The sequence below is a fragment of the Lissotriton vulgaris genome, chromosome 10 (assembly GCF_964263255.1).
Source record: "Lissotriton vulgaris chromosome 10, aLisVul1.2, whole genome shotgun sequence".
NCBI lineage: Eukaryota > Metazoa > Chordata > Amphibia > Caudata > Salamandridae > Lissotriton > Lissotriton vulgaris.
In genome coordinates, this window is record NC_141698.1 from 687,099,803 (window position 1) to 687,119,997 (window position 20,195).

The following is a 20,195-nucleotide window of genomic DNA, read 5'->3' on the forward strand; positions in this document are numbered from 1 at the left end:
GTCATATGTCATTTGCATAGACCACCCTTCTTCTCTGCCTGGCTCTCCCCCTTTCCCCTTTGAGGGCGGACCCAGTGTTGATTTAAGATGAGGTGTCCATGAGAGTGGGTATGGGCCCAGTGCCGTCTGTCAATGCCGTCGACAACCCCAACAATCAACTTTCCCTCCCACCCAACCACCCCCATCCCCCCTGCCTCCCGTATCCCTCCCCCGGTGTGGCCATAATACATCTACAGAGCGTTGTGTGGTGTGCACACATTGTGGGTTTTAGTTCGAGGCTTCCGTGGTCTGCTTGAATTTGTCTGCCAAGCTGAGCACTTTGAGATATTTTGGGCCTGTGAGCTCATTAAATTCTTCGGACAATAGGGAGACCATGGGTTGCCACATATCCAGGAAAGTGTCCCCAGTTTGTGTAAGGGAGGCTTGTATCTGCTCCATGCCCATTGTGTACCACAGCCTTTAGAGCCAACCCGTGTGTGTGGGTGTTCGTTTGGTGCCCCATAGAGATAAAATATGATGTGTCGCTGCCCCCATTGCCAACCCCATCAATTTCCTTCTGAGTGACTTGAGTGGGAATGTGATTTTGTTGGGTAGGCCCAGTAGCGCATAGGCCGAGAATCGGGGAACCTATGTGTCAAAGTGTTTGTCTATGTCATTAAGCACCTGTTCCCAGTATCCCTTTACGTCTGCACACTCCCATAGTATGTGGGTCAGCGTCCCTATCTGTCCGCACCCTCTCCAACATGTCTGGTAGCGGCGTGGGTTACTTTGGTAGTCGTGCTGGTGTTAGGTGCCAATAGTATGCTATCTTCACTGCTGATTCTTTGCTAGCTATATTCCGAGCGGTGTGGTGGGCTCTGTAGTATATGTCTTGCCACTCTTTATCTGTAAAGGAGCAACCCAGTTCACATTCCCAACGCTTCTAGCCCGCAGAGTGAGTGGTGGGTGGGGCGAGCTCAGCAATTTGTACAGGTCTGTGACCACTTGTCTATATGTCCGTTTCGTGTGAAGCCACTTTTCATAGGCTGTGAGGTGTCTGCTCACATGTGGCAGCACCTCTCTTGTGGTAATCCAATGCCTAAGCTGTAAATATTGGAAGCGTTGGATCTGGGGTAGTGCATGGAAGTCTTGCAAGGTGTGTATTTGCATAAAACCTTCTAGGTCAAAGAGATGGCCTGCCGACCTGCACTCCGATGACTTCCATTGTGTAAACGACCTAGGGACCGTTCCTGGCTCAAAGGCCGGGTTGTCAAACAGGGGTGTCAGCGGCGATGGGAAGGTGGTGAGGCCTTTTTTAATTGCTACCTTGTCCAACACTTGCATTACCGTTCGCGTGATGGGCGATTTCTTGAGGTATCAGGGTTTGTCAGTTCGTTTCATGAAGGGGTCCTTCCATAAGGACATTTGGGCCATTGCTCGGTCCTGGAACAACCAGCTATTTTCTGATTCGGGTCGGTTCCATTCCAGAAGGTATCAGAGTTGCGATGCTTGGAAGTATCGAAGTAAGTCAGGAACCCCTAGGCCGCCCTCCGAAGTGGCCCGCATGGTCAGGTCTCTGCGAAGTCGCTGTCGTTTGCCTGCCCAGACGAATTGTCGTATATTGTCCTGTAGTTTTTTGATCAGTCCTATCGGTGGTGTCACCGGTATGGTCTGAAACAAGTACAGGACCTTGAGCAGTAGTGACATTTCGATCGCTGCCATGCGCCCCAACCAGGAGAGTGGTTGCTGACGCCACCGTGTCAGATCCCCCTGCAATTCAGTAAGCAGTGTCGTATAGTTCTGTTCGAACGTTTGTGCCGTGTTGGGTGTCAGTGATATGCCCAGGTATGGCAATGACATACTAGATGAAAGGCCCCGTAGCTCCGAGGGCTGCGCATCACTGTGCGGGCATTGCGTCCCAATGGTAAAATTACTGATTTCTCGACGTTCATCTTAAACCCTGACACTTTTCCAAACGCTTCAATTTCTGCCAGGAATGCCGGTACCGACCTTGTGGGGTCGTCTAACGAGGCGAGGATGTCATCTGCGTATAGACTGATGGTCTGCGGTTCCCGGCCGAATATGATTCCGACTATTGCTGGGTTGTCCCTGACCTTTTGTGCGAATGGCTCTCTGTATAGAGCGAACAACAGGGATGAGAGTGGGCACCCCTGCCTGGTGCCTCTTTAGATGTCAAAAGGCTGGGAGCACACCCTGTTAAGACGGATCACCGCCTGACGAGCCACGTAACAACTGGCGACCCACGTGCGGAAGCGTTCCCCTATCCCGAACCGTGTCAGTGCTTTATCCAGATATTTCCAATCTACCCTGTCGAACGCTTTTTCAGCGTCGACTGATAGGAGGGCAGCGTCAGAGTCGTTGAAGTGGGCCTTGTCGATGACGTGGAGCAGGCGTTTGGTGTTGTCTGCACATTGCCTGTTCGGGATAAATCCTGCTTGGTCTGGCTCGATAACTCCTGGTAGACAGGGACCCAGTCTCGCCGCTAGTATGCCTGTGAACAGTTTGAGGTCCAGGTTGAGTAACGAAATAGGCCTGTACGCTGTGCACTGGGACGCGTCTTTGCCCGGCTTGGGCAGGACGGTTATGTCCGCCTCCAGCATATCTTGTGGGATAGAGCCCTGGCCTTGGAAGGAGTTGTATATTCTGGCCAATAATGACGCTAGTAGGGGGCAAATGGCTTTATAAAAGCCCGCCGAGAAACCGTCGGGTCCCAGAGCTTTGAGCGGTTTAAGGCGCGCTATCGCTGTGACTACTTCTTCTGTTCTAATTGTTGGCCTCGCTGAGAGTCGTAATCGCCACCTCCTCAAGATATGCCTCAACTGCCCCTTGATCGGGTGCGGGTTTTTCCACGTATAGTGAGGCATAAAATGCCCGGAATGCTTCCCCGATCTGTTCATCCTCCTGGTACGTTTGTCCCTCTTGGTTTTGAATGGAGGTGATTTTGGAGCGTAGGACCTTGGCCTTGAGTCGACTTGCTAGCAACCGACCCGTCCTGTCTCCACCTACATAGTTAGTGTGGCGTAAGCGGAATGCTGCATATTCCGCCCTATCCAAGTCAAGGCTCGTGATATGGGTCCTGGCAGCTTTAAGCTTACGCCAAACTCTGGGGGCCCCAGTTCTGCTATGTGTCCGTTCTAGTTCAAGCACCTGATCAGAAAGCAAATGTCGCTTTTCTCTACGTTCCCGGGCTTCTGCGGCAGCTATGGCAATTAAGTCTCCTCGCACCACCACTTTCAGCGCCCCCCACACCGCTGTCAGTGGGACATCATTGGTATCATTTGTGTTTAGGTATTCTGTGATACGGTTGTGGAGCTGTTTTGTGACCCCTTTGCGCTGTAGGAGGGTTTCTTTGAGGCGCCATCTACCTTTCTGCGTCTTGATTCGTGGGACCTGTACCTGTATTTTGAGGGCATCGTGATCGGAGAGTGCTGCCGGGCTAACCTCGGTGTCTGTGACTAAAGGGCCCAGTTCCGTGCTCCCAAAGAAGTGATCTATTCGAGCATATGTGCGGTGTACGTGTGAATAAAATGTGTACCCCGGGGTGCTAGGGTGGTTCCCTCTCCACAGATCTAGAAACCCTCTGCTCACCAGCCACTGACCCCTGTGAACCCAAACCGTTGGCCTGACCTGTCCCTGTCTGGATCCCTCACCAGGTTAGTGTCACCACCCACCCGTATGGATTTCGAGTTGAATGCCAAGATGTCTGCTAACACTCCTTTAAGAAAAGGTTCTTGTTTGGAGTTTGGGGCACAAAGTGAGCCTATGACCATCTTCAACCCACCTATCTGGATGCTGTATGCTAGGAATCTTCCCTTGATTTCTGCAAACTTGTCCACTATCTGTCCTTTGAAGTGCAGTGCTACCAGAAGGGCGACCCCTGCCTTTTTCCCTGGAGTAGAAGAATAGTACTGGAGCGGGAAGGCCCTTGAGCTCATTCAGTGCCAGTCTTTGGGGAGGAAGTGTGTTTCTTGTAGTAGGCAAGCCTCTGCCTCAGAGTTCTCTAGGTAGGACAGAACAGCCCTGTGTTTGATGGGGTTGTTATGCCCCTTTACATTTAAGGTGAGGACCCGTAACGTTGATTTCACCATATGGGGGGAACGTGAAGGCCGCGCTGTTTTAAAGGCCTCTGAGCTCCAGTGACACTTGTATCTGGTTTGAGATGCACCATACCGGGGATCCCCCCTTCCCCAAAACTGTCCCCCCTGGCCCCCCTCCCCCTCAACCCCCTCCCGAACTCTCATCAACAACAACCCCCCCCAGAGCAACTCCCAACATTGGTAGATAACCATTGTCCCAGTCCTGCTGGTCCTGCGCAGGACTATGGTAGTGTTACTTGGTGAGGCGAGTTCCAGTGGCGGCCTCCATGGCCCCCCTCCCGCCCCCAGACCTATACTGTGATCATGCTGATATGTCCCTCCTTTATCAATTGCTTATTCCGAGGACGACGTTTCTCTGGCAACTTCCCTTATAGCAGTGGCTCTCTCCTGTGATATGACATGAGCCTCCGGTTTCGAGTGTGTCTCGGGGGAGCGTCTGCGGCCAACTGTTTGCCAGCCCCCCCAGGACGGGCCCGTGGCAATTTCGATGGAGGCGACTCCTCTGGCGGGGCTATCTCCAGCAGCGCGCAAGTGTCCTGCAGCGATCTCAGTTGTTGAAGGGTCCCGTTCCATTTGAAGATCAAGCGAAAAGGGTGGCCCCAGGAGTATGGGATCTCCTTCGTGCGTAGGAAGTCAGTGGCCACTTTGAAGGTTTTTACTTTAGTAAAGTAATGTTTGATAGATCCTGGTACAGGGCTACGGGGTGGCCCCGTAAATGAAGAGGTTGTTGCCGTCGGGCGTCTCTGAGGATTTGGTCTTTGAGCGGGAAGTCAGGTAGGAAAGCCAGAATGTCTGGTGGTGGGGCCGGTGCTCGTCTCGGTAGGCCCACCCTGTGGGCCCTATCAATTCTTACTTCGAAGTCTGGGGGCTCCCCCAGGATGTCACGGAAGAGGGCCTGTAGGTAGCTTGTGATGTCCACCCCCTCCTCTTTGATAGGTACCCCCGGACCCATATGTTGTTTCGACGGGACCGCTTTTCTAAGTCCTCGGCATGTGCCTGCAGGTCCAGCTGCTGGTCTTTTAAGCAGATCACCTCCTGTTGTAGTTGTTCAATCTCGTCACTCCTGGCCTGGCCTGCTTCCTCGATCGCGACCACCCGCTCGCCCAGGCCATCCACATCCCGTCTGATTTCTCTGACTTCCCCGGCAACTTCTTGCTTCAGCGTCTGGATGTCGGCTCTGAGGGATTTGAACAGGGATTCCAGGAAGGCCCTGGTGATGGGCACTTCTTCACCTGCTGGGTCAGTTTGCGATTTCCTGCCCCTGGAGATGGTGGCCCCTTATCGGGCTTTGTCTGGCCCTTGGCGAGCATTTCGGGGAGTGTGCGGTCACCTTTCTTTCGCAGTCCCGCCATTTGTTTTTACCAACGTCCAGGGGCCACTCTGTGAGTGAGCCCTGTGGTGTCAATGTTTCACGTGTGGGTCGGTTTCACCCTGGGACCCTGCCCCGGTGTGGATGTGTTGAGTCCAATGTTAGTTCAGGCACCAGCTCCCCGCCAAGAGCCCAAACCCGTGTAGTGTGCTAGGGGGGGCCTAGCTGTCCTTCCAGGTCCCGCTATGTGTTGGGCCTTAGCGCAGTGCTTCGGTTTCCATGCTTGTGTAAGAAAACAGCAGTAGAAGCCTGCCAATTTTTTTTTCTAAATGTTGATATAAATGATGCTGTGAGCACATATGAAATTCATATTGAGTCTCCTTGTTTCTGTTTGGATAATACTGTACGGATATCCTTTTTAATTGTCCAGAAGTAATACCGGTTGGGATATTGTTTCTTATACACATCGGTTTCCATGCGGCGCCCCTGGGGGAGGTGGTTACATGCCAGGTGGGCCTTGTGGGATCTCAGTGGCCCCCTAACTCATTTTGCCCTCACTGCCCCCGCCTCTGCACCGGACTTCCTCGTTACGGCAGTTGTCTTGTATGCCTCAGTGCTATCCGGGTTTTAGAGATGCGCTTGTAGCTCCTTGGAGTGACTGTCTCGGGCGCCGGGCCCTCCCTTGTGTTCATTTGTGCTTGCTCCGCGCCGACCCTGCAAAATGGCACCTCCCGGAGTTGGAGGTCTCTGTAGGCCTTCTCCCTGCCGTGCGCTGGTGAGGAGCAGTGGGGTGAGCGCGGGGGACGCCCGCGGGAGTGGAATGTTATTGGCCGCGTGCCTGTAGGCCGAGTACCCCCGGGACTTGCTGCTCTGCCTTGTCCTTAAATGGCGCTGATCGCGGAGACCGGGCCTGCTCCCAGTTGTCCGCGTCCCCCATGGGCCGGGTGTATGGCCTCTTCCCTCGCTTCAGAGCCCCCCGCGCTCCTCACCCCCTCCTCTGTAGTTGCGCTCTGGGCCGCACTCCGTGGGAGAGCCGACAGGGGAGAGCCGTTTCCTGTCTCGTCCTTCTCAACCCCGGGCTTGAGTATTCCCTGTGCCGTCTCGGGGCATGGGGTTGGTGGTCTGCATTGGGCTGCACCTCAGGGCCCTTCTTTTCTGCTCACGTGGGTACCGGAGTCTCTCACGTCCTGGGCTCTGCTCCATGCCTCGTCAGTCCCGGCCTGACTCAGATCAGTGTTGAGCGCCTCCGGTGCCAGTAGCGCGGTCTGGAGCTAGGGGCCGCCAAGCCTTGCAATGGCGCCCTTTCACCTCGGTCAGGGATTGCCACGATCACCCCGTTACCGCTGTCCTCCCAGTCGTGATAGTGACCCCGGGGGGGGCGACACTGCTGCTATAATCGGCCTTAGGCTACGGCGGGACGGGGAGCTCACGGAGCTTGCGATCGTCTACGCCTCCATCTTGGCCACGCCCCCCTTCAGCTTTTTGAAGACGCACTGCTACTGCACGGAACTAAACTCCCACAGTGAAGCAGCCTACCCTACAACAGGCTAGTGACCCCCTATCCACACTCCTTCCTCCTTTCACTACTGCCTCAATCCCTAGACCTGTCTTCGTACCCCCCATAATATATGACCAGGCCTCAAGTTACAACTCCCCTGGCCACCCCTTCCCATTCCTCCTCTCATTTTTCTCGTTGTCTAGTTTTGTTATAACAAAGTCTTTTCCTGTCTATACACCGCAGCCCCCATTAATTCAGGCTGCGCAAACCCACTGCATGTTTTGCACTTAGAATTATAACTATATTTTTCTCTAAATACTTAATAAAACAGACTTTCAACAAAAAAAATCTCGACAGAATGAAGGGTGGTTTCTGTATGTCAATATATTCCCAAATTATTGGTTTAGAAGTAAACTACTAGTGATAAGGATTGGAATCGATCATTTCAAATTAATGACAAGGTAAAATTGGAAATGATCCAACCAGGAGAAAACTGTACATATGATCTGAACACTAAATTCGATATTTTGCAAATGTCTGGGATTGTCTAAATGTTTTACCTCAGCTGAGACTGATTTTATGCCCAATATTTTTAAAATATGGAACTTGAAGTCATGCGCAAGCTGTAGAACTTTTAATTGATATGTGGTTTCTGGATGTAGCATGTGCCATTGGGAGATTTATGATTGCATTAAAAAAAATACATTTTGGTGTAAAATAAGAGTGGTGTAGAGAACTGTGATTTATATAACAAGGATAGGTATTCATACTTGTGAGCACACTTTTAATATGATTGGATTTTAAAAGGGTTTTATTTGATTAAATTTAATAATGGCAAGTTATGTCTGTTAAAATGAGAATGTATTTGTATATTCTGATTATGGTTGTAAATTGGTGTGTTGTTTAAAGATCTATGGTCTACATAAACATACATGTGCTTCAAGCCAAAAAGGAAACAGCACAACCCTACACTCTCAAGGCACCTCTTGCCTACTCTCCCAAAATCAAAACTGGTATAAGAGCTATTGAGTCACACGGTGGGCAACACCATTACGCCTGCTGTTCCCAAAGGGCAATCCAAATGATCAATATAGACTTCTACCCACTGTGGGTTGCACCACCTAATACAATTATCCAAAAAACAGTAAATACATGAATCCAATAGTTGACAGTGTTCAAAATTATTTATTCTTCTTTGTTTAGTTTGCAACGAAACACCGGATAGCCAACGTGTTTCGTTCTTGTAAAAAGAACCTGATCAGGGCTGTTAAAACATTAAAAAAACATATATAATAAAATATTTAAAATACATTGACATACAATAATACATAACATTTCATACATCAAGACAGGAGACATTCTAAAATGTCTTACAAAATTTCATATTCTTCTTTACATGAGCCTAATTTTGCGCATATGTAATCAATCAAGCACCTGGTCTTCTAACCTTTCATTTTAATGGTATTGACATCGTTTTTTGTTTCCATCGACAATAATAATTTAGATCTAAGCTTGATAAGCTAATCAAGATACATTCAACATACATATTTCAAAGCAAGTCCCATTTATATTAATCCTAAACCTCAGATATATTATACGTATTTACAACATCTCATCATACAACCTTGCGAAACTTGTTCTAATGTTGCTGCATGTGATACATTAGCAAGATTTTTATGGATAGAAAAACCACAGGCATATATATGCAAAATATTACATCATGCAACCTTGCTACACGAGTTTCACGGGAGGTCCGGGAGCAGCCACATAGGACGATCGAGGAAGACTTTCCTGAGGCAGGCTGACAACAGGAATTTTCCCTCCTCTCCCCCCATGGGGCAAGTAATTGTTGCATTTAGTTAGGCATTTAGGGCTTAACATTTGACAGCAGTTTTGAAGTGGAGAGAGGCACAGGCCACACACGCACAGTGGTATCTTCTTGCCACCAGTTGGTAAGAACGGAACCCCCTTCTCTATACTTAGGTCCTGATGAATGCCCTAGATCCACTTGGGCCAACACGGCAGAAACATGTTGACCGCTTACACGACGGCTAGGGGACAATAAATTCCCCACACACTGTCCACTGATTTTAATATCATATAGTTATTAGGTACATTAAAATTATTTAAAATAACTATAATGGTTTTTATCTTCACTCACATCCTCACGGGCCCCTACTTAGTTTAGAAGTGCATCCCTGTTGTCAGGTGTATGCCCGCCCTCTATCAAACCAAGGTTTGATGAAGCATGACACTAGGTGGTGTGTGAGACCAGTCCGACACATTTTGTGAGATGCCCTTTCTCACAACGCAGTTGTAACCTCAATAGGGTCACTGCACTAAGAGCAGCTCTTTTGTGGTAAACAGTTAGTATTGGAGGCTGCTAGCTCCTAGAACCCCGCGCCTCTTGTTCCTCTCCACACATCGTGGCGTTTGTCTGTGATTACAATGTATTATTGTACGTCAATGTATTTTAAATATTGTATTATATATGTTTTTTTTAAATGTTTTCACAGCCCTGATGAATGAAACGCCTTGGCTGTCTGGTGTTTTGTTACAAACTAAAGAAAGAAGAATAAAGAATTTTGAACACTGTCAACTATTGGATGGACATTTATAAATTTACAGTTTTTTGGATACTTGTATTAGGTGGTACAACCCATAGTGGGTAGAAGTCTATATTGATCATTTGGGTCACCCATTGGGACGGTGGGGGTAGTGATGTTGCACACCGTGTGAGTCAATAGTTCGTATGCCAGTTTTGATTTTGGGAGGGAAGGCAAGAGGTACCTTGAGACAGGTGCCTCACACACACCTTGTTGTGAGTGTAGGGATGTGCTGTTTCCTTTTTGGCTTGAAGTTTATTTAACAATGTATTGCACTCTCACTCTCGTTATAATTGTGTTATAAGAAAGAACCATGGCTAAATTTAAAGACAGGAGAGAAGAATTTGCATCAACTTTATTCTCAATGCAAAAAGTAGTAGGCAACAAAATGGATGAGACTGGTATGGTGGGAGGTCTTAAAGCTCAATTCCAAAAACTAGAACGACTCAAGAAGCAGAAGCTCGCAAGGTGGTGGGATGGCATCACCTTGCAGCAGTACCTAGACAATAATAGGGTTCCTCAGGGATTGAGAATTTTGATTTTCCCAACATTTAAGGATCTGGACAAACATTTATTGAAGGAATGGGAGGAAAATCTATCCCACTCCTCAATAACTATGATGAAAATACTTATTGTAAATGCCGAAAAGAAAGTAGCCTCATAGCTTGAGGAAATAGACAAGCTAGAGAAAGAGGTAGAGGCAAGTCCACTCACTGAAGTAGTAAAAAAGAACTACCTAATGCTAGAAATAGTGATGGAAGAATATCAAATATATCAGAGGGATAAAAAGGCTAGGAAAATACAGAGGGACAAGACAGATTATCGTGCGGGAAGAATATATACGTTTGCGAAAAGATTTGACAATACCAAACCTCTAGAAACAGCTAAAAGAAATAGGGATGATATGTCAGGTTGTAGATCTGTTAGTGGTAGCTCCTGTACCTCCGCATACAGTTTGTAAATGTAAATGTAAATGTGCTGGACTTGTAAAGCGCACAGCTGCCCGTAAGCGTCCCGGCGCTTGCTTAGGGAACCCGTCCTGGTATTCCCCTGTGAGAAACCATGCAGGGTGTCCACAAGGTGAAAGCCAGGCATCCCGCCGCGAGGGGCCGTAGTGGAGATTAAGCAAGCTATTGCCCAGAGTCGCAGAGTGTGACCCCATGAGTTGAGTAGGCACCAGAGCGAGAATTGTCAAGTCCGTGGAATTTTGAGCCCGAGACCCGCCGAGGCGGGGAATCGAACCCTGGTCCATGGTCGATCTCAGCTTCCGGGTCTGCCGCCTCTAACCACTGAGCCACGCTTCTCCACTGTTTAAATTTTAAAATTAGAAAGTGATAATAACAGTATTGTGACACCACAAAAAGTTATTTTTCATTAGAAATGGAGAGGCTGCCCATAAACAGCAAACAACCCTAAAGAAACATCAGACAAGGTGAAGAGGCAGGAGCTGGGCCAAAAAACAAAAAAGAAGTTCCAAAATTGGCAGTGGACTTAACGGTCATCCAAGAGGAAATAAGTAATGTTATGGATATTGAGACAAATACAGTTATTTTTAACACAGTGATGCCAAATACAAGTGACTTGTCAATCATTAATCTTTCGGACCATTGTCTTACACCAGATGAAAGTACAGTTTTACAAAAGGGTCTAGGATTTTGCCCAACTCAGGCTTGTAAAATCATTGATGTTATTGTTGATTTGTACAAATTTGTACGTGTTTTGAGATAAAAAAAAATTTTCCATTGCAATCCAAACGGTATTAAGTCTAATGTTTGAGGGGTGTACCTTCTAGCTATACGGCGGGGGACGTGGGAAGTATACACTTATTCATGTCACTTAATGAAGAAAATAATATCACTTTGGAGGACTTAAACATGTTATTGGGGGTTCATCCCAAGGAGGATATAGACAGTGGACTAAGAATACGATCTAAATTTGTGCCACAGTTTTCACATCCAAAAACAGATTTATTCAAGACACATATGACAGAGGACCTTCACAAGTTAATAAACGGGAGTCCGCGTAGGGATGAGGGTCTGTACAATTTAACTAAGGAAGAACAACTAGCATTACAAACACTGTGTAACAATGATAATCTGGTAATACGAGAGGCCGATAAAGACGGTAACGTTGTGATCATGAAGAAAGAGGATTATATGGGAGAAATTGCGAGGCAACTTGCAGATCAGGCCTGTTATGTGCGAATACTGTACAATCCAATGACAGACTTAACATTTTATATTAACGCAAAATTGGGAGACTGGAAGGAAAGGGGACTGTTGACAGATGAGGAGGTCAAGTACCTGGTGGTTACTAAACCTAGCTATCCTTGTATCTATGTCCTCCTCAAAGTACATAAGGGGGGACATTTCCCCCGGGTCGACCAATAATTACAAGTATAGAGTCTCCCACAATGCGTCTGTCGGAGTACGTTGATTCATTTTTACAACCGTTAGTAAAAAAATTACCAGCCTTTATTGAGGACAGTAAGGACATCCTTCATAAGTTGGAGGATGCCATATGGACTGAAGGGTTACATCTTGTGAGGCTAGATGTAACTAGCTTATATACTTGAATCAAGAAAGATCTGGGCTTATGTGCAATTGGACATTTCTTAAAAACTAGGACAGCTGACTCGTTCGAACATAATTAGATGATTCTTGAGATGACTGAGTTAATATTATCAAAAAATGTTTCCTACATGGAAATTAGTGGCATCACCAATTGCAAGGCACTTCGATGGTAGCCAAATTCACACCATCGTATGCTGGACTGATCATGTGCTATTGGGAGAGAGAACATGCATGGGGTTGGTATGCCTCCCCCCGGGTAGAGAACATAATTTACTGGTGGAGGTATAGCGACGATATAATTGTACTGTGGAATGGAACAGTTGCCCAATTGGAGGATTACTTTGAGTTCCTCAACCACAAACCATTTAATGTGAGACTAACTACGACACATTCGACTGATCAGATTGACTTCTCAGACATAACATTCTCAGCTCAAGGAAATGGGATCCAGAGTAAACTATTTCACAAACTAACAGAGAGCAACAGTACACTACATGCTATGAGTGCGCACACTAGGGCCACTATTAACAATATTCCATATGGAAAAATGGTGAAGGTGTGCAGAAACTGACATGACCTCATTTATTGAAAATCCCCAAGTTACTAAGAATAGATTCAAGAAAAGGGGTTACAAATGGAGAGTATTGGACATTGCTGAAAAAAATATGTTAGCAAAACCTAGGGAGGCTACTCTATCAGCGGGAGGACCTGCCTGTAGTAACACGAACTCATCAGCTTCCATAAATGTTGTTACCAAATATAGCAGACATAGTCAAGGGATGTATAAAATGTTATCCAGACACTGGACATTATTCCGTGAGATACCAGGAGTTCAGGATGAGATCGCGATGAAACCTAAGATCACATACCGACGGGGTAGGACACTGAGAGAGATGCTATGCCCCAGCTTTGTAACATGATTACCTGTGCCAATACATGTTTTTTTGACATGTACTGATTGCAATGTCTGCCAATATGGAAAGAGCAAACTGAAAGATTTCAGCTATAACACACAACAAATGTATACCTTCAGACATAAAATCACATGTAAAACAACCTATGTGACTTATGTGATAGGATGTAGCTGTGATATCATATATGTAGGTAGTACTATCCAGCCTTTGAAAGATAGATCTCAAGAACATGTACGGGCTATCCAGAATCAAGATACCAGATACCCTATGACAACACACATGAATGAGCATCATGGGGGCAGGCCGGAAATATGGTTCAATGGTATTGACCATATTCCAGTGACACCTGGGGGGGGGCAGAGATTTAGCCCTCAGACGCAATTAAGATGGCTGGATGTGTTGACTACATAGTACGAGTAAGGGACAAAATAAAGATGAAGAACTGCATTATATCCTTTGAGGATTAGATGCTGTAGTCTGACAAACCAGGTTGCAATCAGTGTGTGAAATAAGAAAATAGATGCTGGGACTATGTCAACATGGTGGATAAGGGGAAAAGATCTGACTATGTTTATTAGTGGCTGACTGTGACGCAAAATAGACAAATTGGAAGTAATAGAATTATCATGTTAATTAGTAAATGAAAAAATATAATGAATAGCATGTGAGGCTACCCAATGTGGGAATCGGAGTGGAATGAAAACTGTTGACTTCAAATGATGGCACTTGGAGTTTATGGTATCCTTGCTGTTGCACCAAATTGGGGGTAATTTGGGTGTGGGACTGTAATATGAACATATTACAAAGTGCTATGTGGTCATTATGGACTTGGATAAAAATCGGTAGGGGTGGAATGTATAGGGAAAGAGTTCTATCCTGACCCATGTGGAGATATAATCAGCAGGCTTTAATACTTTGGTCATGTATTCTGTTTAAAAAAAAAAAGATGGTATTTGCAGATACTGTGAACATCGTATAATATTGAAAGGTTAGTTCTTAAGCTAGGGAATGGATCACAGCCTTATGGAATATTATTGAATAGTTTAAATAGACCCATGCGGAAACAACTCAACTGTTTGTATGGTGCAGAAGGAATATACTCAATACATGTATATATGGTGCAAGTATGAATTGAAGGTGGAGGCACTTCAAAACCGTATTTGGAATATTATATGTACGTAGCGCATTCAGTTGATTAAAATAATGAGACTTACATTTAAGCATGGATAAATGCGGTGGTAATGGTTGCACAAAAAATGGTTGATAACACTACTAGTGAAATATTTGATCATCCCTTAAGTTGAAGGTGCAGTTTACGTTTGAAGAAAAACATGTAAATTTAGAGACTTCCCCTTAAATTCGAACGACGTAGCGGAACGTTGCCCGAAGTAATCAGGTGGATAAATAGAGGAAATGGGCGTTTCCTTTGAACACCCGAGTAGAGATTTTGTTGGTCACTCGACAAACTTTGCCACTGGTGAGTAATGCTTAATGCATATGTAATTCAGGAGTGAAATGTACTTCAGGGCTTTAAATGATACGATGAAACGAGGATTGTTAGTATTGATCAGTGGCGGCTGGTGACATTTGAAAGTGGTGAGTCGTAAAGCACAATGAAGGAAAACTGAGGAAGCAGGGTGCCGTTTAAAAACTAAAGAGAACGGTAGAAGCACAACTGCAGGCAGGGCAGGAATGTCCAAATGCAATCCGCTGTGCCTGGCAGTGCACTCGGCATTCACTCCATGTGCAGCTCCTACTAAGTGTTTGTTTACCCTACTCATATTCAGAGGATTTTCTCATTTCACCCAACAGGAATTGCACAGCTCATCCGCAGATAAACTTTAATGTAAATTTCTTTGCAGAGCCTGAACACAGAGATTAAACTCAAGCCCACACTAAAACATGGACCCATGGGGATTCCCAGTGGGCTCTTTTTACTGTGATATGCACCGCGGCGCAGACCTCTGAAATGACAGGCGACGGGACATGTCCAATTCCAGAGGGCACTGCAGACAAAATAGCTTAACTCCATGTCAACGCAAGCTCCACTAGCGTCCAGAAATACGAGCAAAAGGCACCCTGCACTCCGAGAAGTAAAAAGGAATTATACAAAGAGGGTTGCATGCTATGCTGAGGGTTTTTAGGGAACAGCTCGCCTGTGCTGGAGAGCGCATGCAACGTCAGTTGGCAAAGAAGGTAACGTGCAGGACAGGCCTTGTTCCCCGCGCGATCATTACCATTATCTTTCTTCAACATGTTGATGAAGTGCTATCAGTCGCGTGCGGGACGATGGAGGGGTGTTATGTTCCTGGAGGTCCGCCCCCGGCGCCCCGAGGGCTGGACGCGTTGGTCATGTGACTCCCTATAATAAAAAGAGGTCTAGCACGTGCGCGGGCGTTCAGAGAGAGACGCACAGACCGAGCAAGCAAACTTATCCCAGTGTCCGGCTGAGTTCATTATAGGGCCACGTGTTAGGCCTAGTTAGGATTAGATGCCCCGGGAGTGTAGGTCCCAGAGTGATCTCCCTAGGGCAGTCCTGTCCCCATCTCACGACACAACAATTGGCGACGAGGGTGGTTGTCGATCCCTCGCTCAGGGTGTGTGTGTGCCCCTCCTGGGGTGAGGCGGCTGCGGGTGCTCCCAATTGCCCGCGGTGCTCGTGCCTTGCTGCCACGCACACCCCCGCACTGCTCGCCTGGAGGAACAACTTTTATCCCTGGCTCTCGGCAGGTGAGCGGCGCTGGCTTGCACCTTCCTGCTGCGTATAGGAGCTCGATTGGTCGCGCGAGGTCCTCCCTCCGCGGACCCCCCACGCCCGGTGCCGCACCGTGCTTGGCTGCACGTGCGTGAATCGCACCTCGGCACGCCTGGCGAGGCGCTCCGGTCGGCGCCCGGTCCTGCCCAGCTGCTCGAGGGGACGTGGTGCCGACTCGTCCCAGGCCTTCACCCTGCCACCCGACTCTGGAGCGCAAGGGCCATCACTTGCCCGGCCCGTGGAACTCGCCTCGCCTGAGCGCGTCTGCCGCTCTCTCCGCACTGATCGGAGTGCCCCTTCGGATCATCCCCCGGCTGCCCACGGACCTGCTCCAGAGCGTCCAAGGCGATGGCTACCATTCCGCCCATTGAACCGTTTGTGGTGGAGGGTGCGCCCTCCACTCTCGCTCCGAAGTGGAAGGAGTGGGTGGACAGGCTCCTGATATTCTTCGAGGCCACCAAGGTCCACAAGGAACAGAAGCGCGCCATGGTCCTCCATCTTGGTGGCAAGGACATCCACTCTATCGCCCGGACCCTTACGGAGGCGACTCCCAAGACCCATCACACCCTAATCAATGCACTCAACGCGCATTTGGAACCAATGGCCAACCAGGATTATGAACGACTCATCTTTCGGCAAGCACGGCAACTGCCAGATGAGTCACTGGACGCATATCACTCCAGGCTAAAGAAACTAGCACTAACATGTGGATTCCAGGACGTCACGGAAGAGATCAGGGGCCAGATCATTCAAGGATGCGCCTCTGCTAAGCTGCGCGAGAGAATACTGGAGGAGTCAGGGAAGCCTCTGCCAGATATCCTCACGCTGGGTCGCACAAAGGAGCTGTCCAAGGCCAGGGCAGCCCACATGGAAGCGGCACTACAAGCCAACATGAAAATGGAACCGGTTAACAAAATACAGGTCCGCCCACCGCCCAAATGGGCCAAACGAACAACAACCCCTCAGGGCGGAGCTTCAGCGCAGTCATGTGGCTACTGTGGTGGCCCGAAACATCCGGCGCCAGAATGTCCAGCACGGGGCAAGAGATGCTCAGGTTGCGGAAAAATGAATCACTTTGAAAAAGTGTGCAGGTCCAAGAAGTTCAGCAAACCTCGCCAGACAGTACACACGGTTGCTGAGCACGAAGGTGCTGAAGGAGAACCCAGCAACAGTGATATGGACGATGACGAGGAGGAGCGATCCGTACACAAGGTGCACATGATCGGCACCGCCACTAGACGCACCAGGACGCTGCCACAGTGCTCCATACAGGTGGCCGATCAGGACATCATGGCGACAGTCGACACGGGCGCCTCGATAAATCTCATGAGTGCATCCCTCTACAGAGACATGGCTACCCCTCCCAGCCTCCGCTCCACTCCGATCACCGTTTTTGCCTACGGTCAGGACGTTCCCCTCCGCATTCGTGGAAAATTTAAAGCAGCGGTCCGACACGGGGACAAAGTCACGCGAGCCAACATCTTTGTGTCGAAAGAGGGTCAAGGTATGCTCCTGAGTTGCCGGACGGCAGAGGACCTGGGGGTGGTCACATTCGCATTTGGTGTGCATGAGGAATCGGTACAGCAACTCATTGTAGACTTTTCTGACCTATTTGAAGGAATTGGATGTTTCAAGGGCCGGGAGATACATCTGCACGTGGACCCCACTGTTCAACCGGTGGCCCTGCGACACCGTCGCGTTGCGTTCCACTTGAGACCACTGGTTGAGGAAGAGCTGCAGAAGCTGGAAGCAGCGGGGATAATTGAGAAAGTGTCCGGCCCCACCCCCTGGGTGTCGCCCATCGTGGTCACGAGGAAGCCAAAACAGCCTGGAGCGGTCCGGATTTGCGTAGACATGCGCTTACCCAATGCTGCCATCAAGAGGGAGCGCCATATCACCCCCACAATAGATGACCTGATTGGGGAGATGGCTGGAGCCCGGTGGTTCTCCAAATTGGACCTCCGGGCGGGGTACCATCAACTCGTACTGGACAAGGGGTCCCGGAACATCACAGCGTTCTCCACCCACATTGGACTGCGCAGGTACACCAGGTTGAGTTTTGGAATCTCCAGTGCTGCCGAAGTTTTCCAAAATTTCATCCAGGAACTGATTGCTGGTATACCGGGAGTAATCAATGTCAGCGATGACATCATGGTGCACGCACGAACAATCCCAGAACACAACCAACGCTTGGCGCAGGTTTTCCGCAGGCTCCGAAGTGCGGGGCTCACACTGCACCGAGACAAGTGCGAATTCCTACGGAAAAAACTGGGATTTTTCGGATATGTGTTCTCAGCCGAAGGCGTCAACCCCGATCCTGACAAGGTTAAAGATATCAAGGATGCACCACCGCCCACAACGGTCACGGAGATCCGAAGTTTTCTCGGAATGGTAAATTACTGTGGCCGTTTCATCAGGGACTTGGCCAACCTGACTCTCCCCCTGCGTGAACTAACCAAAGACTCCACCCCATGGAGCTGGGGACCTGAACAGGAAAAGGCATTTCAAGACATCAAGAGCGCACTCTCCAGCAGCACCACATTGGCGTTCTTTGACCCACGACACTCCACTCTCATTGCAGTAGATGCCGGACCGGCGGGACTGGGGGCCGTTCTGATGCAGAGGGCCCGAGACGAGATCGACTGGTCCCCTGTCGCCTTTGCTAGCCGGTCCCTCACGGACACAGAACAAAGATATTCCCAAATTGAGAAGGAGGCCATCGCAATACATTGGGGATGTCGTCACTTCCATTTGTACGTCTACGGCAAGCCATTCACGGTGGTGACAGACCACAAACCGCTGCTGGCTCTGTTCTCAGGCACCTCATCCAAGCCACCCCCAAGAATAGAAAAATGGATCTTACAACTGCAAGAATATAATTGCACTATTGAATACCAGCCAGGGGCGAAGAATCCGGCGGATTACCTATCACGACACCCTAGGCCCGCAACCCCTGAAGAGATGAATGAGGCAGAAGAGACGGAAGCATACGTACAGTGGGTTGTGGCCAGATCATGCCCGCGCCCCATATCATTGGAAGAGGTTGTGAGCGCCACGGCTCAGGATGCTTGCATACAGCGGGCCAAGGACCTTCTCCGAACTGCCAACTGGCAGAAAGCCAAGGAGGGCTGGAAAGTACTCACCCCTGAGGCCCAGAAGATCATGGACAGCTTGTACCACGTGAGGGCTGAACTAAATGAAGATGCGGCGGGATGCCTCCTGCGGGGGCATCGCCTGGTGATCCCAACGGCTCTTATAGGACGAGTGATCCAACTGGCCCACATAGGACACCAGGGGATGGTCAAGACGAAGGCCCGACTGCGGACGAAAGTATGGTTCCCGCTCATGGATGATATGGTGGAGAGCGTGGTGCGATCGTGCGCGGCCTGCCAAGTTACGGGCGACAACCCCCTTGAGGCCCCCATCATTGTGGAACCCCGGCCACAAGGACCCTGGGAGAGAGTCAGTATGGACTTTGGCAGTCTCCCGGATGGAAGACACACGCTGGTAATGATAGACGACCACTCAAAGTACCCTGAAGTCGAAATTGTCACAAGCACCAGTGCAGACTGTGTCATCCCCAAAATGGAAAAAATCATTGCCACTCATGGAGCCATGAGAGAACTCAGAACAGACAATGGACCGCCATTCCAGGGTCAAGACTTTGCTGAATACCTATTGTCTCTGGGAACACGTCACAGGCGCATAACACCTTGGTGGCCTCAAGCTAATGGGGAGGCCGAGAGGTTCATGAGGACTTTGAACAAGGTTATCTGTATTGCCCACGACAAAGGGCAGTCAGTGGAAATGGCCATTTTTACGTTTCTCCGAAGTTATCGCCAGACCCCGCACTCCACAACTGGGGTGGCCCCCGCACTTCTCCTTCTAGGAAGGGTGATAACTGACTCCATCCCTCATCACCCCCAGTGGGCACCTGAGATGATAAATGAACACGCAGTGGAGAAGAAAAGAAATTCTGCATGTGAAAAGATCAGTCAGAGACGGCGGGCTGTGGCCCCGCACTTCAAAAGAGGTGATGTGGTGCTCATCAGAAATCGTGTAACTGGGGGCAAGTTTAAACTTAACTACGAGAAGCGACCATGGCGAGTTATCGGAGTGAAAGGCACCCGCCTCACGGCCATTCGAGGGCGAGACAGGGTGACTCGCAATGTGTCTCATTTCAAACTGTATCATCCTCCAACCCTCGAGTCAGTGTGCCAGCAAGGCGGTGAACAAACCGAAACTGCAACCAATGTGCCGGCCGTTGAATCAACAACTCGTCATGAGGTCAGGCAAAGTAGCGAGCATCAGGTTTCCAGCGAAGAAGTGGGAGGTGACGCGGAGGTCCTGGATGAGGCCCCAGATCCGGAGGGGGCAGACAGAGAGGCGCCAAGTCACGAGTTGGAGGTTGGAACGGAACTGATGACTCACCGGGGGCGACAA